This window comes from Diabrotica virgifera, chromosome 6 (assembly GCF_917563875.1).
Source record: "Diabrotica virgifera virgifera chromosome 6, PGI_DIABVI_V3a".
In the NCBI taxonomy this organism is placed as follows: Eukaryota; Metazoa; Arthropoda; class Insecta; order Coleoptera; family Chrysomelidae; genus Diabrotica; species Diabrotica virgifera.
This window is the reverse complement of record NC_065448.1, coordinates 138,309,399-138,337,231: the sequence shown is the minus strand read 5'-3', so window position 1 is coordinate 138,337,231 and position 27,833 is coordinate 138,309,399. Positions and strand designations below refer to the sequence as shown.

Here is a 27,833-nt window from a genome sequence, read left to right as displayed (position 1 = left end):
TAGGTGTCGATGATTCCTCCTTTATATGATACTCTCTGCAAATTTACGCCACTTCTTCCTATTAGGTCTGGATCCCGCGTATGAAAAAAAAGTTGATTAATAGCAAGCTGAAAATTTGTTTATAGCTAAAGAGTTTCTAGTCGGATAAACTTTGATATATGGGAACACTGGAACAGGGACAGTTTTAATTGTGGAACAGGTTAAAAATTTGGAACGGTCAGACCACGAAAACGGCACATTTATTTTGTCCGACAGAACAGACTTAAACTCTCCGAACAGAGATTAACCCTAATAACACAAAACATTCCATGAATGTTCCTAGAATGTACACACAGGACATTGAAAACACTCCTGGAATGTCCCCAAATGCACACGAATGTCCCTGGAAAGTACCAGGAAAGTGCTGTGTCAGCATTTTAAATATTCTTAGAATGTTCTGTTGGAACATTCCATGAATGTCTACGAATGTTCTTTGGACATTCACAGTCTATTTTTTAGACTGAATGTCTTGTTGGAACATTCCATGAATGTTCTTTGGACATTCACAGTATATTTTTAGACTGAATGTCTTGTTAGAACATTCCATGAATGTCTACGAACGTTCTTTGAACATTCACAGTATATTTTTTAGACATTCACTGAAATATATCGTCAGTAATGTGACAATACCTCCTATATGTTTTTTCATGAGGTTTGCAGGAGACGAAAAACATTTTTTAAGGTCACTTTCTGGTTTCGTACGTATTCTGACTTTTTTTGTAGTAAATAGATAGTTGAATTTACTGCAAAACAAGTCAAAAAATATATGAAAACAGGAGGTGGCCGAAACAAGTTTTTAGTCTATCTTACAAATCTCTTGAAAAAAACAGATAGGAGGTACTGTCACATCACTGACGATATATGGCCATACCAAATAATACATCCTTGATAAATATAAACATTTTTATTGCAAAAAATCTTTACATACATTTTTTAATGTAATTTGCTGACATTCCTAAATATTATAAAAAAATGTGTCACATTTGCTTTGTAAACCTTTCTTTTGCTTTTCGTAGCCACATATTCCGTTTCCTTTCTGGTTTTTTGTAGACCACTTCTCTCAGCTGATTCTAAAAGAAAATAAAATAAAAGGTAATTTTTCTATCCTTTACAATTAACAATCAGAAGAAATATTATTTACAGGTAATAATATGCATAAATAATAATAATAAAAAAATAAATATTAAATAATATTTAAATAAATAATAAATAATATTTAATAAATAAAATAATAATAATGAACATTTTGTATTTTGACAACGACATCCGATGTGGAAGTAGAAACCTTAATAAAATTATTTTTTCAAGTAAATTGTGGCTTATTTCCCCATTAGAATAATTAATTACAAAAAAGCCACAAAGAAATAGATTTTTCACAAACAAATAAGTATTTAGTATTCATTATATTTATTGTTTTTATTATTTACTTTAATGTCCTATTGGTACATTATTTGACAAATAATGACATTTCGAAGTCTGTTAAGTACGATATAACGCCCTTGGGCATTAAATTTAAATAAAGACTTAGATACTGTCAAGTTGACAAATATCAACCTAAGTAAAACTATGGTTACCACAATTACGTTACTACTGTTACTGGTAAATGTACTTATTTATAAACTAATCAATTCAAAATTCATTCAAATTTTTCGCATATAAAGAATAATTTAGTCGGGCATTAAACGTTGAAGGCACCACAGGTATTATAATAATAACGCTTTCGGTCAACGTATATCCCTATAATACCCTTGGTACCTTAATAACTGTAACATAAGATTATACCTTAATTCTTGTTTTCGATTTCTGATGTTTTTATTTATTTACATTGAATATTAATCTGTTTTGTTGTATAATCTACTTCGCAATAATTATGTGATATATTTGACTTAAAATGAATTCAAAAATTTTTTGTAGTTGGGCAACAATGTCAACTTAGATCTCCGATGTAGATAATGAATTACAACAGTATCTATATTGTACGGACTGTATTATTAATTAGGTTATGCATATACCTGTGTGACATAAGCTATTGGAACAGCACAGTCTCTCAAACGAACAGATGAAAGTGAAGTTCTGTCAATATCTTTTTCTAAAAAGTGTTTTGAACATACTCCTCTATTAACAAATCTGATCTATACTTCATGTCTTCTTCGCAGGATCTTCTGGAAAGCTAAAAATACAAAATATATGCATTACTAAGCATTATTAACAAATTTTAGTTTTAAATAAAAAATATGATTAATGAACTCACAAAATTATTATAAAACAGCTTAGAAATTGTTTATTAGTATAGTCGGTTCCCCAAACTCAGACACAACTGGCTAGTGATTTTAGTAGGTAATTTTTTTTGTTTTTGGCCAATTTTGCCAAAATTACAGTAATTAGTACTGAGACTGAGTTTAGCAAATCGACTATAATATTCTGTGTATTCATTAGTTGGTACTGCATATTATAGTGTGTGGTCTACCATCCTATTTATAAACGCATACACTAGCAAAAACGCAAAAAGAACTATTTTAGTTTTACAAATCCTTTTGTTATTACCTATCTCTATTTACTATTTTAGTTAGGAATAAGCGAAGTTTGTGGCTTATTCACAATTATTATTAAAATAATAAATGGATATGACCAATTATTAACTTATAAAATAAAATAATAATTCTTCTGATTTATGCCTTTTATTCACTTTGTTATATCTACGTTACTTAAAAGATTTTTTATGAATAGTATTATTAGGGTATTAATAGTATTAATTTATTTTCTGGGTAAAAATTTACTCTAAGGGTAGACCTTGAAAATGCCAATTTTTTTATGGACTTAGCCTGAAAAGTGGAAAAAAGCAGACATTTTACTGTTTTCTTTGGGGGAAACTGGTAAAAGTGCCCAAAAATCAAGAAATATTTGAAAAAAATCAAAAAATGTAATAGTAGCCAAAAAAAATTTACGTGAAAAGGATACAAAAGTATATAGAATGTCTTAATAAAATATAAGTAATTGAAACATAATACATATAACTGATTTTTACAATCAAATTATGAAAAAATACGTAATATTGGTTAAAATAATATTTTTTTTGTCATATTTCAAAACAATATGGCGGACAGGCGCCGAGAGGTCAAATTTGACAGTGTTGCCAGTTTTAACCTTTTAAAGATTTAAAAATTTAATAAAAATTACTTACAAAACAGCTATAGATCGATGCAATTTGAGAGTCCAAAGCCAAATTCGTGGCTTTAAATGTAATAAAAGTTGCCACCAACATATTTATTTCCTCTGCCTGCAGTTTACTAGCTTCGAAAGAGGCCTTTTCTTTGTGAATATAGGTATTAAAGCCACACCTTAATTGTACTTAAATTTACTTTCGTAACACCTACACACCATTTAGTCTCACTTCACCTTTATTTAACGATAAACTGGGCAGATTGCAATTGGGCGCAGGCGGTCTGAAAGGAGGAAGGCCTAACCCTTCGGTCCAAACCTAACTTACGGGTATTATATTGAGAGAACCGCAGGAGGTATTTGACCGCTGAGCGCAATCACAACCCACCCGATAAACTAACTTCACTTTCACAAATTTGTATATGATGCAACAGACAACGCCCAAATCCAGGGCGCAGCACAAACAACCGACCTAACAAACTAAAAACTAACAATAAACTGTTTAAAAAATGCGTCAATGCATGCATCTACCAATTTTTCAAAAACAGTTGCCAAATTTAGAGGTTTGCATAAATATTCCAAATCAATGGTACGCTTAAATGGACAAAAATCGATGTTTTCATGTGAAATTATCTTTTGTCATTCACATGGCAACATGGTTTCCCGAAATCAGTGACAGTACATAACCATGAAATACATAAAATTTCATTCCAACCTTGAAAGTGTATTCTGGGAATCCCACAGAATTAATTTATTAAAATATAATCATAAATCACTATAATATTAATAAACTTGATGTAATCTAACCTAACGTAACGAAACCTAACCAGAACTAACCTGACCCTTGTAATAAAGCAGTCATTTTGTGTTAAAAATGCGTCAGAATAAGTAAAATGACATATTTAAGAATTGAAAAATTGTAATTTTCATAAGAAAACATATTTTATATAACTATGGCAACACTGTTAGGATTCTCCTTCTTGCGTTTATAAAACGGTTGTCATTCCTGTCGTTTCTTGTTGTTTCATGGTATATAATGGCGGAAAATGGCGGCGATTTTTAAAAATAAGACATATTTTAAATTGCAATTACATGAAAAGTAACGCCCGCCCCCAATAAAAAATTATTGTACAATTATCAGTAAGTGAAACAGAATTCATTGGTATAAATTTCATATCCGTAATCCGTCTACCCATTCAGTAAACTAGAACCATTTTCTGAAATACAGGGCATGCTTTCGTTTACATATTTGCATACTAACCTTTTAATAGGGCTTTTCATTCACAGTCATTTGTTTTGAGCTTCTGTCATAATTGAAACGTTATTCCTGCAGATTTTTTTATCTACATTTGTTTCTGCTACTCCAACTGCGTTAAAAACAGGACACCATTTTATGCACTATGTTAATAATACTATTAAAGCTATTATAAAAGTATCCGAATTAAAAAAATATTCTTAAAAAGCACAAATAACAACTAAAAACAATCCACGGCAAGGCAAGGTCGCCAAGATGAAGATGCCAAGATGGCCGAAGCGAGGTCGTTGGTTGGTCGTTTTTAGTCACGTGATGCCCTCTCAAGCGCCATGCACAAAAATATATGCACGGCGAATTTGAAAATGAACGCAAAAGAAATAAATATAAATGCCTCTCTTGGGTTTTGCATAAGTTATAAGTATTTTTTTTATTAACAAAATCGCATTCCAAATTGAATATTCGCGAACAATAATTTTTATTACATTTGTATGTTTATAATCTTGGGAAACTCTTTAAATTTGACATATTATTGCACTGTAGGCCTAAAATGTCACTTAGTTTGTCTGGTATGTTATAAGTAATGTTGTATCTCTTACACGTATGTATTATTTCGCAACTTAAAATATAGGAACATTGGTAGTATGTTCACAGAATGTCTTATGGTAACATTCCAGGAATAATTTAAACAGATGTTCACCGAATGTTCCCTAAATGTCCAGGACATTCAAATATTGATAGAACTTTGGTAGTACATTCCTGGAATGTTGTGTGTTGTTAGGGAAACTCCCATGCAAAAATCAAACTGCTATTTATCACCTGTCATAATTCCTGTCATTTGACATATTCTACATGTTCCACTCATTAAAACGCCCATTTGGTGATAAATAGCAGTCTGATTTTTGCATGAGAGTTTAATCTCTTTTCGGAGAGTTTAAGTCTGTTCTAGTGCCGTTACAAAATACATGTGCCGTTTTCGTGGTCTGACCGTTCCAAATTTTTAACCTGTTCCACAATTAAAACTTCCCCTGTTCCAGTGTTCCCATATATCAAAGTTTGTCCGACTAGACACCCTTAAGCTATTAACAAATTTTCAGCTTGCTATTGATCAATTTTTTTTTCATACGCGGGATCCAGACCTATAGCTGCTGCTAAAACTTTTGCTTCTTGCCACGATGTTCCTCTTTTCTTAAGTATTTCGTTTATACTAGTGTTACAGTTTACAGCTTTTCCTTGCGGCTTTTACCCACTGCTTTGGCCTCCCATGTCATTTTCACTTGTCTGTCACCACTCATTCTGATCATGTGTCCAGCCCATTTTAACTTCTTTTCTTCAACTTTTTCGTTGAGCGATTTTACTTGTAATTCATGTCTTATATCTTCGTTTCTTCTTTTGTCTAATCCTTGCTCCCACCACTTTTCTTAAGTATCTCATTTCTGTAGCTTGTAATCTTTTTCTTTGTCTGTCATTAAGTACCCAGTTTTCTACCCCATATATTGTAATTGGCATAATATATACTATTTTATATATACTGTCATTTTGGTTTTTCTCGATATTTCTTTTTTGTTTAGGAAATTTTTATACAGTGATAATAAGTTCTCGCTGCCAATTTTATTCTGTTTCCAATTTCATCTTCTTGTGTACCTTTGTTGTTTAACATTATTCCCAAATACTTAAAGAGGTCTACTTGCTCTATTCTTTGCCCTTCTTTGTTGGCTATTGTCATTACTTTAGTTTTCTCCATATTTATTATTAAGTTGTAGTTTTTTAGTTCTTCAGACCAGATTCTTATGTTTCTGCGAGGGTCTTTTCAGTTCTTGCAACTAATACAATGTCATCAGCAAATGCACAGGCTTCAATTTTTATTTGCTGCAGATTTCTATACCCTATAGCGCATTTTTTAGTTTTTTTCCAACACTTTTTAATAACTTCATCCATAACAGAAATAATAATAACAGTGCGCTCAGTACCCCACCTTGTCTAACCCCGTCGTTGTTAGAAAATTCGCCTGAGATTAAGTTACTTGTCCTGACCTGGTTTTTTGTGTTGACATACAAACTCTTTATTACACTTACAAGTTCTTCATCTACTTCCTTGTTTATCAGGCTTTGCCATATTCCTTCTCTATTGACCTGACCATGCCAAACGCCTTCTTCATATCTAAAAACGCCAGGTACAGTGTATCGTTTTTTAACAGTGTTTTTTCAGTAATTTGCTGTAGTGTGAATATATGATCTTGTACGCTGTGTGATGGTCTAAATCCACTTTGTATATCTGCCAGTCGAGGCTCAACTATTTCTCGTAAAATTTAATAAAAAATTTTGGTCTTTGTAAAGGTATATTATTTTAAAAAGCCCTATAGGGCTACAAACATCGAACAAAACGTTTTCGCTCAAAAAAGAGCATCATCAGTGTTGCAAGAACATGGTGAGCCAACCAAAAAATACGAAGGTCAAAGCCTTTCAAAAATGGACTAAAAGTCACATCAAAATGCTAACATAGCAAATTCCAAAGGATGGAAATAATTCCTAAGGATACGGCCCTAGGATAACATATGACTCCCACACGTGGTAAGTGGGTCAAAGGTAACAAATTAGGTCATTATATTACAACATAGAATTATGGACCCACTTACCACGTGTGGGAGTCATATGTTATCCTAGTGCCGTATCCTTAGGAATTATTTCCATCCTTTGGAATCTGCTATGTTAGCATTTTGATGTGACTTTTAGTCCATTTTTGAAAGGCTTTGACCTTCGTATTTTTTGGTTGGCTCACCACGTTCTTGCAACACTGATGATGCTCTTTTTAGAGCTAAAACGTTTTGTTCGATGTTTGTAGCCCTATAGGGCTTTTTAAAATAATATACCTTTTACCAAGACCAAAATTTTTTATTAAATTTTACTTGTAATTAATGGTATACAGCCAGCTACAGGAAATTCTTCCTTGTGGATTTTTATTTCTCGTAGTTTCTTTTCTAGAATGATTTCGTAGATTTTCAACGCTGAGCAGAGAAGTGATATACCCCTAGAATAACTGCACTCTTTAGTGTCCCCCTTTTTGTGTATAGGCAGTATTATTGAAATGTTCCATCCCTCTGGGATTTTTTTGTTTTTCTACGCTAAATTTAATAGGTCATGTAATTCTTGTTTACCCTGTTTTCCAAGATATTTCAATAATTCAGCATATATTCCGTCGATCCCTGCTGCTTTACCAACTTTTAGTTTTTCTAGTACATATTCAACTTCTTCTTTATTTTAGTTTCATGAACTTCTTCTTGCCCTCTTTCAGGTGTTAGATATTTATTTATTTATCATAATAGATAATACACAAAACAAAAACATTGCACTCCACACCTGTACAAATTACATAAGAATTGTCAAGACAAGGAGCGCTGTATAATTATCATAAAGTATTACAAAAATTAAAAACATGAGACTAAACAAATAAAGAAATAAGCATTGTCAAATTAAATTAATCAGAAACATTCAATATATAAATAAAAAAAGAAAAAATAAAATAAAAATAAAAACACTGGAAGAACAACAAACATTGCCAATTGGTTTCTAGGTCTTAGTTTTAATGGATTAATAATCTCTTAAAGATAGTTGCATTATGGCTATTTTTAATGTGATAAGGTAGGTATATTATTGAACTGTACAATTCCTTTATGAAACAAGCTTTTCATTGAACTGGACTTGTTGGTTGTTCTAACATAAAAATTTATTGAATTTGCAGCTCTAGTGCTATGCTCATGAACATTTGCTATCGGGACTAACTGACTGTTCAAATACTCAGGCAATAAATGGTTTACCATCTTAAATAAGAATGTCATAGATTGGACATACATAAAATGTTCAACTTTTAACCAATTTAAAGTTTTCAGCATATCTTGAATTCGAGCAGTATATCGATTGCATCTCAATATTACTCGCATAGCCTTATTTTGGAGAATTTGAAGCCTGTCATAATTAGAACATCCTGTATAAATCAATGAACAACAATATAAAAAGTGAGGTAATATTAACGAATTATAAATTGTTAATTTAGTTTGAAATGTCAAAAATGGTGATACTCTTCGAAAAAAACCTATTTTCTTCCCTATCTTTCTGCAAATGTAATCAATATGTTTACTAAAAGTTAGTTCCCTATCCAATATGAATCCCAAATACTTTATTTCCTGAACCATTTCAATTTTTTCATTATTTAATTTAATCTTTAATCTTTAATTGTTTCATCTGCTATCTGTGTGCGATTCTCTGCTGTTGTATTTTCATTGTTTAAAAGTTCCTTGAAATATTCTCTCCACCTTTCTGTGATGGGCTCATCCTCAGTTGTTATATTTCCGTTTCTATCTTTTATCTGCTGTAGTTTAATTTCCGTTTTACTTCTCATATTCTTTAATACTCTATAAAATATTTTTTTATTTTGGGTACTATTTTCTTCCATAGTTCTTCCAAATTCTTCCCAGGAATTCTGATTTTCTTGTTTTATCCTTACTTTAACTTTGTTTCGCCGTTCCTTGTATTTATCGTATGCCTCTTAATTTCTTTTTTGTACGTACATTTTCCATAGCCTTTTCTTTTCTCTGACTTCTTTCTTAATATTGTTGTTCCACCAGCTTGTCTGCTTTTTATGATTATTTCTTCTGGTATACATAAATTGCCTTAAATCTGATCCACTTTTCTTCCACATTTCTACTTTGTCTTCTCTTTTCAATCCTTGCAAACTGTTTTTCCGTTTTCTCTATATACTCATTTCTTGTTTGCAAGTTTCTCAGCTTATAGGTTCTTATTCTTCCGCTATAGCATTGTTGTATCTGCTTACGGTCCTCGACTTTGTTGTTATTCTTGAATATTCCTTCTAGTAGATAATGGTCACTACCTATCTCATACGTTCTTTTCACTCTGACATCTTTAACTTTACTCCTTTTTTCTCTCGAGGAACAATTATGAAGTCTATTATTGACTTTTCATTTCGCTGGGGCATTGCTCTTGTTATATTGTGTATTTCTTTGTCCTCAAAGAAAGTGTTGGCTATAAACTAAATCATTATCTATACAAAACTCTGGCAATCTTTTCCCGTTTTTATTAATTGTGTGTTCTCCGTGCCTACCTGAACTCTTACAATGTTTTTATATTAAGCTATCAATATATTTGTTCAATTTCTTTATAAAGAAAAATTTAAAGTCTCCATTACTTTTTATCCTGCTCGATATACCTACACAGTCCAGCAAAAAATCTGGTCCCCGATAATTACACAGCATTTTAATATTATTAATTTATCTTATGATTTCTAATTTTGTTTTTTAATCTAGTTAATAGGTACACTACATTTTATTTTACACTGACAGATAACAATTTCTAATTAAATAAAAAATGAAAACTAACTAGGTGAATTTATTTTATAATAATAATTGTGTTTTGGAAATTATGAGGTGGTCGGAATATTTTGCATAACAGAACATGCTGTGCACAGAATATAATAATATGCTACATTTTATTTATTTAATTTTACAGTCGTTTAAACATTAAAACGTTTCATACAAATGTTAAATTAACAAAATGTGTAATTTGGCATTGGTTAGTTTACTTCATTACGTAGAGAATAATAGGAATAAATACTGAGGAACATTGCAATAGTTTTTTAAGTCGAAATCATTGTTAATTACAATATAAACTGACCGCAAATATGTACAATGTACACAAATTAATGACAAAGTCAATGTTTTCCTTGAGTTGACGCTTTTGAAATCGCCACCAGGCGTCGCCCACTTTGCTGTTCCTCGCCAATAACCCAGAAAAGTCTGGTGACGTCCAGAATGCCAGAAATCTATATAAACACATAGAGGTATATATTAACATAGAGGGAGCCTACCTTCCGCGCTTCCTGACGACAAGATCTCGGGGACTGGTTTGCTGCATCTCCTTCTAACACATTGTATCGAGAATCTATAATGACATTCAGTGTGATAATAGGCACGGAAGAGGAGGACAACTTTCGCAGCTTTACTATGCGTAAGAGTGAAACAGCACTAATCCAAATAAAAAAGATGGTGTCGTCACTTCGCTCTGAATGACACTCTCTCTATGCTAATATTTAACTCTATGTATAAACATAAAATATGTGTTTGACATTTTACAGTGCAGTTGTAATTCAGATTTTGAAGTTTGCAGTTATCAGTTTGTTAAAGTATTGTAATTTCTGTTCGAGTTCAATAAAGATATTTACAAGAAGCGTAACAATAATGTTATTTCGACGTTCTTTCTTTTCCATAGTTTCAAGTTTATATTCTAGCACCCTGATTTTAGTTTTCATTACTTCATTTTCTCTCCTAATCTCTTTTACTTCTTCCAAACCGCTTCCATTCACTTGTCAAAACTTTGACAATTTTTATAGGGCTTTTCATCGATTGTCATTTGTTTCGAGCTTCTGTCAAATGTTGTATAATCTGTGTATAATATTAATATACACGGATTATACGACATATGACAGAAGCTCGAAACAAATGACTGTGAATGAAAAGCCCTATTAATTCTTTACGCTCAGTTCTCATTTCTTTCATTTCATTTGATATCTCTCTCACTCCGTTTGTTACTTCTTTAACCATCTCGCTCATTTCATCCATTCCGTATTCCTCTGCTACGCCTATGGTTATGAGTAATATGTGTTGCCTATCTGTTAGCGCCAGCGATCATCTACAACTCAACCACAGAATATATAGGTACGGATAGATGTTACAACTATGGAGACCTACACAGAGGAGAGGAATCGAGATAGGACGACCTTGAAATTTTTGTACACAATTTTGCCTGTTTGCTTGGTTTCTCGCTAGGGCGGCGGTGGCGTAGAAATAGATGCTACTTTTGCATTGGAGTGAATGTGAAAATTTCGAAAATAATTAATTATTCGTAGTTAATATAAGATTATTGGTTTTGGTGGTTAATATTATTTAAATATGAGTGCCAAGAAAGCTTACACTAAAAGAACTTGCTTCGTACCGGGATTTATATCGAGTTATCGTTCCGATAAAAAATTCAAAAGGGAACTTAACGAAGTTAATAAAGACTTTTTATAAAGATTTGTCTTTATGTTATTTATAACGTTCGTGGATTAAACCTATTCGTTTGTATGTTATTTCCTTCGGTGTAAATAAAATTTGTGCCTATTATTGGTTTTTATTTTAACCTGAAAATTATAGTGATAATAGTAGGACGATCTTGAAAGTTTTTCTGTCGAAACAATGCATTTTTTGAGACAAAATATTTCACAAAAATTAACATTAATTTTATAAAAGTCAGACTATCGTCTGCGTAGTTTATAGACATATATTTTTATTAACTAAATTTAAACATCTGATAGGTAAGCTTTCAGAATATAGATAAATGAAGTATTAAAAAAAAGCAGTTTAAATTTTGATAAAAAGAATACCTAATTAAAAAAAATTGATCAATAAACTTCAAATTATTTAAATAACTTTTTAAACTTTTTAAAAACAATTACGTACAGTTAAGTCAATTTTTTCAACTAACAAACTTTTTAATATCAGTTACAAAGATATTAAAAAATTAATTTGCCGTTGAAATACCATTGGTATATAAATGTGGCAGTTAGATAATGTGACAAAATATTTCCGCTTCAAAATAAGCTGTCCTACATATTAAAGTAATGACAAATTTAAATTTGATGTCACATCTCCATCTACAATGGTATAAAAAGAATACACTTTTTACCACACGTCGATATGTTATAAGGTTAAAATAATTTATTTTTGGCATAAAACATATTCAGCTACAATCCACCAATAAATTAATGTCTAATTACGCTAAAAACAAAAATAAAATGAGTTAAATATTAAATAAGTCCATAAGAGCTACTGGGTGCATTCAGCAGACTCAATCGATGACTAATCGCTTAGTGATTTTCTGCTGAATGCCACATAAATTGTCGATTAGTTATCATTCGATGACTTATCGGTCGCCATTTTAAACATCGGTTTTGAAATATGATTTCTTAGCAAATCAAAATATGATTGACGTATGACGTGTGTCTAATACGTATATTTTAAGCATAGAGGTATATATTGACATAGAGAGAGTATCATTCGGAGCGAAGTGACGACACCATCTTTTTTCTTTGGATTAGTGCTACTTCACTCTTACACATAGTAAAGCTGCGACAGTATGATAAACGTCATTTTTAAGTTAGGAGAAGTACGAAGTTAGCTGATGTCTTTCCTGTTATTTTTATTTAGTCACTGTTTACATTGGACATTGACATTTATTTGTAATTTGTAGATGTTTTTAGAGGAATATTCTGTTTGGTTTTGTTTTTTATTTTTAATTGTGCAGCGAAATTGTGATAGTAAATTAAATATAAAGTTGTTTATAGCCTACAGAACTGAATTATCCCATAGTAATTATCAGTTTGTGTCAATTTGTTTGTGTGTAAAAAAGAAAAAACACCTTTCCTTGTGTTTGAGGGACTTGTAGCAAGGGCTTTCTTGAGAAGCCTGTAAATTGCGGGAATAGGACAGACAGGGATAAAATCCTCACTTTTTACTGTTCCCAAGGCTATACATTTCCCCCATGCAATACATTTAAATGAATTTTATCCAAACAAAGGCAGGAACATTGGATAAAAGCAATAAAGAGAACAGACCACAAATTAAAATATGAGAGTATGTAGTAAACATTTTATAAGTGGTAAGTTTAAAGTAATTCAACTAAGTAATAAGTTTTTAAAATGTCTACAATAAAAATATATATGTACTTACCAATTCGGTTCTAGTTTAGAACAAGGGTTATGTAAAGAAAATCATGCTTGACCATGTAAGATATAGTGTATTACAATATGGTTAAATGCAAAGCTTAATAATGCCTTAATGCATATAGCCTGCCTAAACTGTCCTTTAATCTTCTTCTTCTAATGACACTACAACCATTTGTAAATCTTTGCCTGCTTAACAGCATTCTTCTATTCTGCCCTGTCGCTACTTTCCTGCACCACTGCCTGATATTTATGGTTTTAAGATCCTTCTCTACATCGTCTATCCATCTGTTACAGGGCCTTCCTCTTGTTATATTTCCTTGGGGCTTCCATCTCTGACATCACAGCTCGATTATCTGACATTTTTTCTAAGCGACCAAGAAAGTTTAGTCTTTGAGACTTTACAAATCTAACAATATCTGCGCTCTGCATTAGTTCATTCAGCTTGTGGTTCATTTTAATTATCCATGAACCATCTCTACAATGTGTTGGTCCAAATATGTTCCTTAGTATTTTACGCTCAAATATTCTCAGTTGATTTTCATTAGTGGTTGAGATGGTCCACATTTCACATCCATATGTGACCACTGGTGTAATTACTGTTTTGTAGATTCTAAGCTTATACTCACGATTCAGTAACAGTAACTTACTTTTCATTACGTCTTTGTATGCATAAAAACACTTCTTATTACCGATAAGAATCCGTTGTTATATTCCATTTAGGTATTTTTTTTTTACTTTCATTAATATATAGACCAAACATAGCAACTTCCTGTTTCAGCTCTATAGCTTTTTCGCTTAATACATTTTTGTTGTGGCTTATTATGGCAATTGTCCTTAAATAATGTTAAAATACTCTTGTGATATTTTGTCATATTTGTATGATTTTTTTATGGTATACAATTTAGAGTTTTTATTTATGTATTTGTTGTTTTTAGGAATAAACACCAGCTATTTTAAATGTAGGAAAAGGAGAAACTGCTAGAATCTAATTTTACACAAATGTTTTTGACTATTGAAGATTTGGATAAACAACAGAAGTTACTTTGGGCTATAGCTATGTGCAGATTTATTTCCTTGTGGATTACTATGTTTATTCTTTTTAACTATACTTCCTATATTGTTTGTGAGATTAATATTATTTAATTGATTATATTAATATTTTGTAATAATAATCAATGCTTTGGTTTAACAAATAGACAACTTAGAATAGAAAAATGCTTTATTGTCATGGAAAATTGTACAATTTATACACAAAACTTACAGAGTCATAAAAAACAATAATAAACACAATAAAACAATAATAAACTAAAACAATAACAAAAAAAATGTTAGGATATAAAGAGACTAACGCTCATAATTGTATTGGTTTTTATATCCTCTTTAAATCCTAACATTTACACAATGTGCTCATACCAGCAACAAGTTTTTATACTTGTGTAATATGAGTCCTATTTGAGAGTACCAGTAGTAATGCAATAGGTCTATAATTGCAGGCATTAGATTTTTCACCACCCTTATGAAGAGGAATAATGATGGCTGTCTTTAGGCAGCTCTAGAAATTTACCTTTCTTAAGGGGCTATCCTAGTGTAAAAGTATGAAATTCATATACTTTTTTGGGAATTTCTAAAATAAAAAGTACTGTAACAATTATTTTGAAAATTTTTTGCTCAATTAGAAATCCAATGAAATCAATTAATTTGTGGTCATCTGATTGAATACAACCAATAAAACCAACATTATACTGAAAACAGATCCCATGGGCTGTTTTCACTCAATCATGTAGCTATGGATACCTACATTTCGTTTCATTTCGATTTTGACATTTCAAATATTCAATATTTCAAAATGTCACGATTTGGTTGTAATACTGATGAGAATATTAATGAAATTATTATTAATTTTATATCAGCAAAAAATTTTCTATCCGAATAACCCTCGAACATTGATAAATGCTCAAAAATCTTTTAACAACTTTCTCAAGCTTGTTGCTTACAGGCAACAGACCTCCGCCTACGGCGTCGGTCTGTTTCCAAGCAACAAGCTTTCGAAATCTGTTATAAAATTTTTTCGAACAATTATCAATGTCCTCGGGTTATTACTACTGAACATTTGTTATAAAAAGTACATGTGAAACAATTTTCATAAAAAAATATTGAAAATTAAACGATTTATTCGCCATCTACTAGCACAGTGAAAATAAAAACATAGCTCCACTGCTGCAGTGATTGGGACTAAAAGAGATCCTGAAACATAAAATATCAAAGTTATTATTGAAATATAGGTTATTTTCTATACCATCAAATAGGGATTTTTTTAATCGGATAAAAAATGTCAATTTGGCAGTTTTAGAAACTGAAAATGTTCTAGCTAATTTAAAAAAATTTCAACACTTTGTCATTTTTCCAAAAATCCTAATTGATGGTATAGGAAATAACTTATATTTCAATAATCAATATGTATTTGCAATTTTATAATTCAGGATCTCTATTAGTCCCAATCGCTGCAGCAGTGGAGCCATGTTTTTTATTTTCACTGTGCCAGTAGATAGGGCATAAATCGTTAAATTTTCATTATTTTTTTTTATGAAAATTGTTTTACTTGTACTTCTTTTTATAATAAATAGTCATGCAAATTTTCAAAACAATTGGTACAGTACTTTTTATTTTAGTAATTCCCAAAAAAAGTATGTGAATTTCGTTCTTTTACACTAGGATAGCCCCTTAAAAGAGTCATTAGTGGGATGAGGACTCCCAACACATTTTCTGGGAGATTTGAGACAATTTTTATGGATAGTCCATCAGTACTACAGGAAGATTTGCTTTTGATACTATTGATTGTTTGGATCAGTTCAGATTAATCAACTAGTCTTATAAATAATGAATTTGAGACCTTTCTTGAATTAGGGAGATAGGAAATCGGATCTTAACAAAATTGATCTCTTGTGACAAAATAGTTGATGTTATAATTTTACTCACATTAATAAAGTATTCATGGTCTGGAAGGGAAAATGTTTGAGCTTTGTGAGTTTGATTTCGAAGAAGATTGTTTATTATGGACCAAATTTCTTTTGCAACACTTTTAAAGCTTCTCAGATGATTTTGATAGTTTAATTTTTTAGCTGATTTTTTAAGTTTTAAATCGGTTGCCCTGTACTTAGTGATATATTCAGTAACAGAGACGTTGGTAGTAAATTTCTTGATGTACAGGGTTATTCAATATATTTTGCCCCCCCCCCCCATATATATTTTTGACATACAGTAGAACCCTGCAAATCCGAACTAACGGAAAGTGAAAATTTTTTTAAAAATTCAAGACAAAAACTTAAATACATGTTTATTATACAAAGTATAACCAGAAAATTGAACAATATTGGATTCGTAGGACTTTGACATTTAAAATTTCTTAAAAATAAATACGTAGGTACTTTATATGTAGTGCTTATAAAGGTTAAACATAAATTTACTTCGGTTTTCTCATAGCCAGGTTACACGTTTTGCAGGAGAGCTTTGAATTACTGGTTAGGCTGACTTTCGAATAATCCGAACTTTTCAGAATCCGAACAGGCTGTCCCCCCAATTAGTTCGGATTTTCGGGGATCTACTGTATACAACATACTAGTGACGTCATCCATCTGGGCGTGATGACGTAATCAAATATTTGTTTAAATGAGAATAGCCAATTCATGAATCTGACAAACCATGTACAGCTTTTGAGGAAAGTGGATGCCTTTACCAATTTTGTCGTATTCCTCTTGGGGTGACCAATGGAGTATCATATTTTTAGAGAGCCATTGATTCTATCAATAAAAAAGAAAATCTACAAGGGGTTTACGCTTATTTAGATGACGTAACAGTTAGTGGTGAGGATCAAGATAGCTATGATTTGAAGTTTTTAAATGCCGTTAAAAAATATGGGTTAACTTTAAATCAAAATAAATGTCACTACAATCAAAAGCTATAAATATTTTGGGATATACAATATTGCACTTCTATGGACAGTAATTAATGAAAAATAAATTCTCATTGTTGAAACAGATACATGAATGAATTTGCTATTGCTATCATGCTGAGTCAATCTGGAAGACCCACTTTTTTCTCACGTATCCTCACAGATTCTGAACAAAAAAAAATTGATGAATTTTCAAGATTTCCATGCTAAGATACGTCCAGTCAGACAGGGGGACTAGCTTGACTTACCAAGAATTTATTAATTACCTACACTCTAAAGGAATATCTTCAAGTAGAACGACACCATATTGAAGGAAATGGTTAAGTTAAAAGATACAATGGAGTTATATGGAAAGCAGTGAATCTAGCATTGAAAACCAGAAATTTAGACATCACTAAATGGAAAAATGTTCTATATACCAGATGCTCTGCACTCTATATGAAGTTTACTGTCTACAGCAACCAATTGTACACATCATGAACATGTGTTTACTTATCAATGAAGATCAACTAGCAGAAATTCTATTTCTTCATGAAAGATTCAGACAAAGTATTACTAAGAAAATTTGTATGAATGAGTAAGTTTGATCCTTTAGTTGAAAAGGATTATCTTTTAGAAGCCAATGTAGATTATGCCTTAATGCAGTATCCAAACAGAAAGAAAAGTACAGTTGCAACGAAGTACTCAGCTCCTAAAAGTGGCCTAAAATTATTGAATCACAATAGTGATTAAGATGAAAATGAAAGTCCAAATAATACACTAAAGAATTCCACTACCAAATCAATATCAGATGAGACAGAAAATTTACCTGTTTAAGAACCGAATCAAGTCCCTGATGATAATCATGAACCAATATTAGAAAATTCAGATTTTCAATCTAGCCATAAATAAGCTAGAACTAAAAATAAACTAAGATATTTCCAACATTTTGTTCAAAAATAGAAATAGGGCCGGATTAAATTATTTGGGTTATGTTGTCTTGTCACTTGTCATAATAATTAAAGAAAAAAGAAGAATAAAGTAATTCACCTTATTTCACTTGCCGTCCCGTACCCCCACTTAGTTTCATGTTATGTTTCTCGATACATTGTGCTAGAAAGAGATACCGCAAACCAGTCGAAGAGATCTTGTCGTCAGTGGTGGCGGAGTGAGGGCTCACTCTATGTTAATATATACCTCTATGATTTTAAGTTATATATCTTAAAAAAACATGAATTGAAGGCAAGGAAGGCTGAAAGGCATATAAATCACGCTGATAAATATCTGAGCTGCTTTGTTGGATTATTCGCATGTACCTATTAGGTTTACCTATGTCGCAAGAAATTCAAGAATTTGAAACTATGTATGAATTAAATGGGGTTATTTATAAATTACCATTTCATAATAATTTTTATTTCTGTTCTTGGGGTGTCTTTCACGTATTTGCAAAGTATTTTGAAAAATGTGACAGTTGTCATAACCTATTTCGTATGTACAGCCGGTTCCTAAAAAAACTGATACGACTCTTAGTAAGATTTGATCATGTTGAGCAGTGTATTTGATTGATCTGACATTATATTTATTATGACAGACAAATAATAAAATAAACAAACAATAAGCAACTGATTACATATTATGTTAATTCATAAATTGTACTAATTATTAAGGTCTAAATGTTTATATTATTTTGAATTCCTGTATTTTATAAAGAGTATATTATAAATGATAGTTTTTACATCAAATAGATCACATACTTATTGTAAACGTGGATTATACAAATTATACAACAAATACACAACAAACGTGGATTACGTTACGAGAGTACTGTCATTTGAATCGTAATATGATTTTTTTCGAATCATGAAAAAACTAATAAGTATTTTAGAAAAATTTAAACGCAGGATGAAAGATTACATTATTACCGAGGGCGGAAAGCCCCTTAGAATAAACAATCAGTTTCTATTGAATGAAATATTTGAAATTAAATATCACACTTCTCTTTTATTTTCAGCCCTGTAACTTATTAAAATAAATATTATAGAAGTTTTCAGGGACTTTCAGCCCTCGGTAATAATATAGTCTTTCATTCGGAGCTTAAATTTTTCATAAATATTTATTAGTTTTCTCAGGATTCGAAAAAATGAATACCTACAATTAAAATACATTGAGAATTTTGACATGCGTCACAATTTTGCATTAACTCAATGTAAAATTCTAAACTGTTGAATTCCAGCTTCCCTAATTATTTGACATCAAAAGACATTAGAAACTATTTGTAGAGTATTGAAAACAACTGTTAAAATTGGTCTACATAATTAAACATATCCCAAAATTTTGTAAAAATGTAATACATTTCAGTTTTCAGCCCAAACTTAGGCCACACACAATGCAATAATGTTCACATTTTTGAACTGTCAATATTTTTATTTTATCATCTATTGTTTAAAAACAATACAGTTGATAAGATACACTCAGCTGCGGAGAAAGTATTCCTAATAATAAAGATTTATAATAAAGTCTAATAACCGTGGAACAGAATAAGCTATCTGACAAATTTTAAGATTTGGCAGTGACATTGACAGTATGTAAATATTTAGTATTTATCCTTCAAAATACACTGCTCAATTTTCTACAAAATACGCTTCAAGAGTCGTATCAGTTTTTTTTGGAACCAGGTGTACATGAAAATATACCATTCAGAAGAATCGTTAGCGATTACACATCGCTAAGTAATCGATTAGTCATCGCAGTTTTCTGCTGAATGCAGCCAATGTATTTGTAGCACCTATTCGAACACTTGCGCCTCTAGCGGCGATTGCTGAAAGTTGAATTAGAGGTTGAAAAGTTAGCCCACAAACGATGCATTGCGTTTCCACTCCTTCTTACTGGGCCCGTATTCTTGAATTTCAGGGAGTAGAAATGGTAAGAGAAAGTGACGTAAAAGTAGGCGTGGCTCCCTAAAACCGAAAATGCTGTATTCTTGAAAAAAATTCTCTTAATCTTTGAGAGAAATGTCACTCCCCAAGGGAGTAATAATTTCTACTGGTAGTATGTAAGAGAAATTGAAAATGGGAGTGAAAATAACAATACATAACCTTAAAAAAGCGGAGAGTCTTAAAAAAGTCTCAAAACCGTTTATTTTATTTCTATGTCTGCTTTCTTCAATATCCATGTTTCGAATACCTAATATTATGTGGCTATGGGAAAAATTAGAGCTCTTACCAGCTTTTACTTTGTTTGCATAGTTATGGTTAAATTTTTCCAAATTGTTACGTTTCATCATATTCATAGCTGTTTTTGTGATAGTTTCTATGCATCTCTCTATCACATAATATAATCTTTTCTGTCTGAAATATTTTAGCTGATCCAATTGTATCAAACTCTGGTTTTTAATTACAATTTAGAGAGGTTTTTTTATTGAGATTTCCCAATGTCAGATTTTGTTGTTTGACCTGAAAGTCCACTGATTGAAGTTTACACTTCAATCCACATGTAGATGTTATAATGTAACTTCTATAAATATACAGATTTATGGATAAATTTCTATCTATCTCCATATCTATAGAATAATGTCTATTAGATATCCATACAAAGCTATTCCAAGTCTTAATTATAGTGACTTCGAAGTAAATACATATTGAGAAGTGCTTCAATAACCAATATTTACGAATTACAAATGGTAACAACTCTATAACGTTCAGTGAAGATGTCACACATATAGTTTGTCATAAAATGGTAATTATTTTAGTTCCATTAGTGTAACAATTCGAGTTATTTCATTTTGTAACTGATTTTTTTCCTAAGCGTTTTATTTTCTCAGTTGCAAACAGTTAGATTTCTAAATTTTACTCTTCAGAGTTAGCTTTGAATGTTAAAAAAATTCAAAGACTGAATCTCCAAGGACAGATGATGAAAGAAATATTTTCGCAAGAAGGCATATATTTATATTCTTTTCCTGTAATGGAATCTCATTACTGTTGAGCTCGCACACAGATAATATATTTACAGGGGGGTTGAACTTATCTGAAATGTATCGGTTGTATCTAAAGCAGTGCACAGAAAATAATTGTCAGTCTATTAAAGAGCATTTATATGGAAATATTTTTCAACTTCAATACTCAAAGCTGTAGTATGTATGTTGTTTTGACTTGTTAGCAGTTCAGGTTGTTCCAAACGAAGATAGAAGTGACTTTTTTTATAAAAGAGGACTTGCCTGTTACAATTACAGTTTGTTAAAATATTTGAGCGATCATGTTATAGTAAAATGTCATATTTGATTTTATTTTATTTATTCAGTTAAGCTCATTTGTACCTTTCGGCATTGGGCTCAAAAACGTCATATTTTACTCAGATAATTGCACTGGGCAAAATAAAAATAAATTTTATGGGCTCTTTAATCATACATTGTCTTAAATACACATATTAAAGCATTACTCGTAAGTTCTTTGTGGTAGGACACATCCGAAACTAGGGCGATACAATGCATGCTCTTATAGAATGTGAAAAATAAAATGCTCTGAAAGTAGGACCACTGTATGTGCCTTCACAACTAACACCTACATTAAATTTGGCAAATAAAACTGGAAAACCCTATATTACTATTGAATTTCGAGATTTCATGGATATTAAAGCTTTAGTTAAAAACACAGCTAACTACACCAAAAATAACAGCGGGGAAACAATGAAATGGAATGATGTGCATATTGTTAAAGTAGAAAAATTAGCCCCCTACACAATTTTATACAAAAAAAATCATTTTTTGAGAAGAAATTCCAAAGTATAAATGTTGACTGGAGAACAAGAGGATAGCGAGCACATATTGATATCAGACTTCTCATACATGCTGATCAGTTATAATCAACGTATAATTTTATTATCGATAAATAAATATCATCGCCTCAAAGTAACAGTAGGATATGTCATATCCTACTGTTGCATGAGTGCACCGATCAACCAGTTAAGTGATATTGGACCGATGTGATGTGTGTGTATATACGCATATAAGGTACAATCATGCAACAGTAGGATATGACATCCTACTGTTGCTTTGAGGCGACAATATGTAAGTGGGTGTACAGATACTCCACCCCTCATAATATTCTTTTTTATACATACAAAAGTGTACGATCTCTCATTTTTTCGTTTTAACATAGTGCATAGTATTTCATGTAGCCAAGTTATAATCATATTTTTTGTGCTATTAAAGTCATCTTTTGTATTATTTTATCCTGCTGTATAACAAAATGATTTTAAATAAAATAGATTAAAAAAATATGAATTTAATTTGTTGGTTACTTATTTATTCTACAAAGTTAGGTAGTAAAAAAAACAACCAATAGAGACACTGAATAACAAACAAAACATGTAACTTTAGTGAGAACACGAGAAATCTTTGTCAACGTTGTGTACATACAGAAAGAGAAAATAAAGGCTGGATTAAAAACACAGTTTAATGTTGAGTTTAAGAAACCTCAACAAAGAAATAAAACTGGTAAACAATAATACTACTATCACAGCATGTATATGCAAAGAAATTGAAAGCCACAATCAAAACAACTAGCCAAGAATCTATTTACGAAAATACTCAGATACTCTACAGAAAAACTGTTTCTTTTTTGTTTGTCGAAGTCGAAAAATGGAAAAATTATGTAATGTAAACAAAAACAAATGATTAGGTTGACAGTGACAGTTGACGGTATTATGTCATTTGCCAATATTTAACTTTTGTGATTGGTTCAAATTTTCAACAACAATCCGGCAACACTGTTCGCAGTTTCTCTCATTCCTTTCTACTCCCTCGATTCAAGAATACAGCTTTTTAAAATCGAGAGAAATTGTGAAGGAGTAGAAAAGTGAGTTAGCGTAGTGGGGAGTAAAATTTTCTCTCGATTCAAGAATAAGCGCACAGGTCTCCATAGTTACAACCCATTCCGCTGTGTTGCCAAATTTTTAAGCAGTATCGAAACGCGGCAGATTTAAAAACATGTCAAAATATGTTGTTTTACTTTACAGGTTCTTAAAGTGAATCAAATCTATTTTTTCTAATTTGATAGTTGCTTGTTTAATATAATATATTCCAGTTAGTTATCCAGTAGATAAGCTTTAAAAGTAAGTTTGGATTCCGAACACACCTGATTTTTGTGTTTATTTTTATAATTTCAGCTCCTAACCATGCCCCGGAATCTTATATGAACAAACTGGGGAATTTCCCCCATCACTTTCACTACCGTCAGCTAATAAAGAGAAATGACAGCCTATCTCGCTCACGAAGACTTTAACCAATCATTTATGTTAACGCCATATCTGAATGTCATAAATAAAATAATCAAACGAGGCTTAACTCGGCAATGTCAATTCTGTCAAAAGTAATGACAGTTAGTGGAAAAAATTTTCCATTAGTTTACAGTTTTTATTTTTTATTGTATTACCTTTAACGATTTGTTCTTAGTAATTTCAATTTAAGTTGGTTCCTTATCCTTCGTTGATAAAGTGTAGTTTTGTTTTCGTTACGAAACGAAAGAACTTTTGTGTTGTGTTAATAAAAAAACTGAACATGGTTTATTATTGTTGTGTACCGTTGTGTACAAATCATAGAAAAGTTAGAAAAATGCATAGATAGGTAAATAGTAATTAGTTTATAACTGTTTTATCTGAAACAACAAATAAATACACGTACCTATATTTAGAAAAACATTGTCATAACTTTTTTTATATCCCTTTTCCTTACTAAATTTTACAGCAAAAATAACATATTTTTGTAACTTGGGAATTCCGAATAATTTATGAGTATTACTTAGATATTATTTAAATAAAATACTTTAACAAGCTTAGTAAGTTCTGGTATTTTATTTTAATAATATAGGTGAGATTATAAGAAGATATTTTAATTAGTAACGAAAGGGCCCGCAAGAGGCGCTGAACGGATGAAATTAATGCTTGACCATTTAAATTTTCCGCCAAATGGTGATTAGTTAACACTACGGTCGCAAGTGGCGAAAGGAACCAAATTTTTACAGTGAGTTGCCTATCTATCCGGTAATACTATATTATTAATCTATGCTCCTAACCTAACATAATTAGATTCAAAGATGATTTTATCGTTTTTATTTCCATTTTGGAAGAGGGCATGAAGAAAATGTAAGTAAATCAAAGAATTACAACTTAAAAAATAAGTATACAAAGTCATAAGGTTTAGAAATACATTTCCATATTTTAATCAGAGAACAATATTGTCTTAGAAAGAAAACATTGATTATGCTGAAAAATTTACTGGAGAGCTTGAACAAGAGGAAAAATCCATTTTAAGTTAGTGGAAAACTGTTGATTTGTATGTAAAATAAAAGACAAAGACACGTTTAAATAAAGACAATCTAGCTAATGAAACAGATGCAGTGGTAATTTTGTTTACATAATAATTATGTGTAGTAAAAATTTGGGTAAAAATTTACTCTAAGGGTAGACCTTGAAAATGCCAATTTTTTTTATGGACTTAGCCTGAAAAGTGGAAAAAAAGCAGACATTTTACTGTTTTCTTTGGGGGAAACTGGTAAAAGTGCCCAAAAATCAAGAAATATTTGAAAAAAAAATCAAAAAATGTAATAGTAGCCAAAAAAAATTTACGTGAAAAGGATACAAAAGTATATAGAATGTCTTAATAAAATATAAGTAATTGAAACATAATACATATAACTGATTTTTACAATCAAATTATGAAAAAATACGTAATATTGGTTAAAATAATATTTTTTTTGTCATATTTCAAAACAATATGGCGGACAGGCGCCGAGAGGTCAAATTTGACAGTGTTGCCAGTTTTAACCTTTTAAAGATTTAAAAATTTAATAAAAATTACTTACAAAACAGCTATAGATCGATGCAATTTGAGAGTCCAAAGCCAAATTCGTGGCTTTAAAATGTAATAAAAGTTGCCACCAACATATTTATTTCCTCTGCCTGCAGTTTACTAGCTTCGAAAGAGGCCTTTTCTTTGTGAATATAGGTATTAAAGCCACACCTTAATTGTACTTAAATTTACTTTCGTAACACCTACACACCATTTAGTCTCACTTCACCTTTATTTAATGATAAACTGGGCAGATTGCAATTGGGCGCAGGCGGTCTGAAAGGAGGAAGGCCTAACCCTTCGGTCCAAACCTAACTTACGGGTATTATATTGAGAGAACCGCAGGAGGTATTTGACCGCTGAGCGCAATCACAACCCACCCGATAAACTAACTTCACTTTCACAAATTTGTATATGATGCAACAGACAACGCCCAAATCCAGGGCGCAGCACAAACAACCGACCTAACAAACTAAAAACTAACAATAAACTGTTTAAAAAATGCGTCAATGCATGCATCTACCAATTTTTCAAAAACAGTTGCCAAATTTAGAGGTTTGCATAAATATTCCAAATCAATGGTACGCTTAAATGGACAAAAATCGATGTTTTCATGTGAAATTATCTTTTGTCATTCACATGGCAACATGGTTTCCCGAAATCAGTGACAGTACATAACCATGAAATACACAAAATTTCATTCCAACCTTGAAAGTGTATTCTGGGAATCCCACAGAATTTATTTATTAAAATATAATCATAAATCACTATAATATTAATAAACTTGATGTAATCTAACCTAACGTAACGAAACCTAACCAGAACTAACCTGACCCTTGTAATAAAGCAGTCATTTTGTGTTAAAAATGCGTCAGAATAAGTAAAATGACATATTTAAGAATTGAAAAATTGTAATTTTCATAAGAAAACATATTTTATATAACTATGGCAACACTGTTAGGATTCTCCTTCTTGCGTTTATAAAACGGTTGTCATTCCTGTCGTTTCTTGTTGTTTCATGGTATATAATGGCGGAAAATGGCGGCGATTTTTAAAAATAAGACATATTTTAAATTGCAATTACATGAAAAGTAACGCCCGCCCCCAATAAAAAATTATTGTACAATTATCAGTAAGTGAAACAGAATTCATTGGTATAAATTTCATATCCGTAATCCGTCTACCCATTCAGTAAACTAGAACCAAAATTTGTTAATGTGGGGAAAACTTTTATTTAAATTCAATACTATATTTCTGTAGTGGTATTGCAAAACTTGATGTTGTGGCTGATTTTAGCCAGAATGAGATTATTTGCTTGATATGCTATTTAGTAACATTTCTTCAAGTTGGTAGAGTTTGGTATGTGTATGATGAAGGTAAAACCCCCTTTGTCCCACATATCTTTTGTATAAAAGATATGTCCCCTCCCCTTTTAACTTACAGTAGAACCCTGATTATCCGATTTTCTATTACATACCCAAGTTGCATTTTTGAGGTGTTATCAAAATAGCGTCATCGTAAATCACTTGACAGAAACTCTATATGACGAAAGAGAGACTCATAATGAAATATTAATTTTTTTCTGTTATCTTTTTATGGTAGGTACATATGTATGTGTATGTACATATGTATTATACATAAGAAATACATGTTCGGATTATCCCTGCTTTTCAATACACCTTCGGTCCCGAGGAGGACGGATAATCGGGGTTCTACTGTATTAGGTAGTGCAGAACTTGATATATTACTTGATTTCTTATGTTGATTACTTTTCGTTTTTGAGTTGGCAAAAAATGATTCAAAGTTTCCAAATTCTCTCCTGAAAAATTAGGCTAGATGGACATATCAATCATTGTCAAAACTCTCCAGATTTATAATCCATCCAACTGATATATTGAATAGTAAACTAGGGCTAAAAACCAACTATGTATATCAAAACACAATATTTTTAAAGATTGGATAATGTACATGGTAAATTGAAGAATCCCAATAACAGGAATAAAACCTAATTTTAATATTTGGATGCCTCAGAAGTCAAACGGTGTAAGTCACATTCTCCCTAAAAATGACTTATGGGATATAACACTTATTATTATATATAGAAATATTATTATTTCCTTGTTGTATTTATGAATATGTTACCCATGTTATGATAAATAAAGACAGTTTACAGTCGGAAAAATTAAAGAATACCCATGAACGATCACATCAATCACATATTCAGATTACTAATAATCTATCTCTCTCGTTTGTTATTTATGGGAAAAAACAGCAAATACAAAATATGTGATTGACTGATTGATGTGATCGTTCATGGGCTCTGAGCTTCGCTGGTGGCGCTCCTAGCGGATTACTAATTCAACTTTCACCGGTAATTTTTAAATTTATTATTTAATTGTTATCGCTTAATATTTACAATGCAAAAAATTAAATAAATTGTACTCGATTTTTTTAAGATTTTGCTAATCATTTTGACGTTCTATTGATAAAATATGAATTTCTTACTTCGGATACTTACACAATTATCGTGTAGATGGCGCTAAGATTACCGTTTATTTCAATCAACGATATTACGGAACATTAAAAAAACATAAATTCAGTATTTAAAACGTAAGTATATTTAAGGTAAAAATATATACCTACCACAGCTTTGACCAACTAATATTTTTTATAATTAATGTTTTTACTTTTAATTTTAAATTAATCACTTTGACATTTATGCCAAATTTCCGGTAAACGTTTACAGACTTGCCACTACTGGCGGTCGTGAATTTGTAAATATCCCCTCTACGTACGAGCTCACAGCGTATAGGGCTTTTCATTCACAGTCATTTATTTCG

General features: G+C 31.1%; 2 long non-coding RNA genes across 3 annotated transcripts; one reads left to right on the top strand and one right to left on the bottom strand.

The window, feature by feature from the left end:
* Window positions 1-928: 928 nt before the first annotated feature.
* Window positions 929-26,201, bottom strand: LOC126886888 (uncharacterized). 2 transcript variants are annotated; one of them, XR_007698813.1, is made up of 3 exons: window positions 25,007-26,201; window positions 2,052-2,209; window positions 929-1,109 (listed from the first exon to the last, which is right to left on the bottom strand). It is a non-coding gene; the product is annotated as an uncharacterized LOC126886888 (long non-coding RNA). The 2 variants fall into 2 exon arrangements; XR_007698812.1 differs by lacking the exon at window positions 25,007-26,201 and adding an exon at window positions 3,221-4,434.
* Window positions 12,517-14,437, top strand: LOC126886891 (uncharacterized). The gene is made up of 2 exons (XR_007698816.1): window positions 12,517-13,155; window positions 14,158-14,437. It is a non-coding gene; the product is annotated as an uncharacterized LOC126886891 (long non-coding RNA).
* Window positions 26,202-27,833: the final 1,632 nt, after the last annotated feature.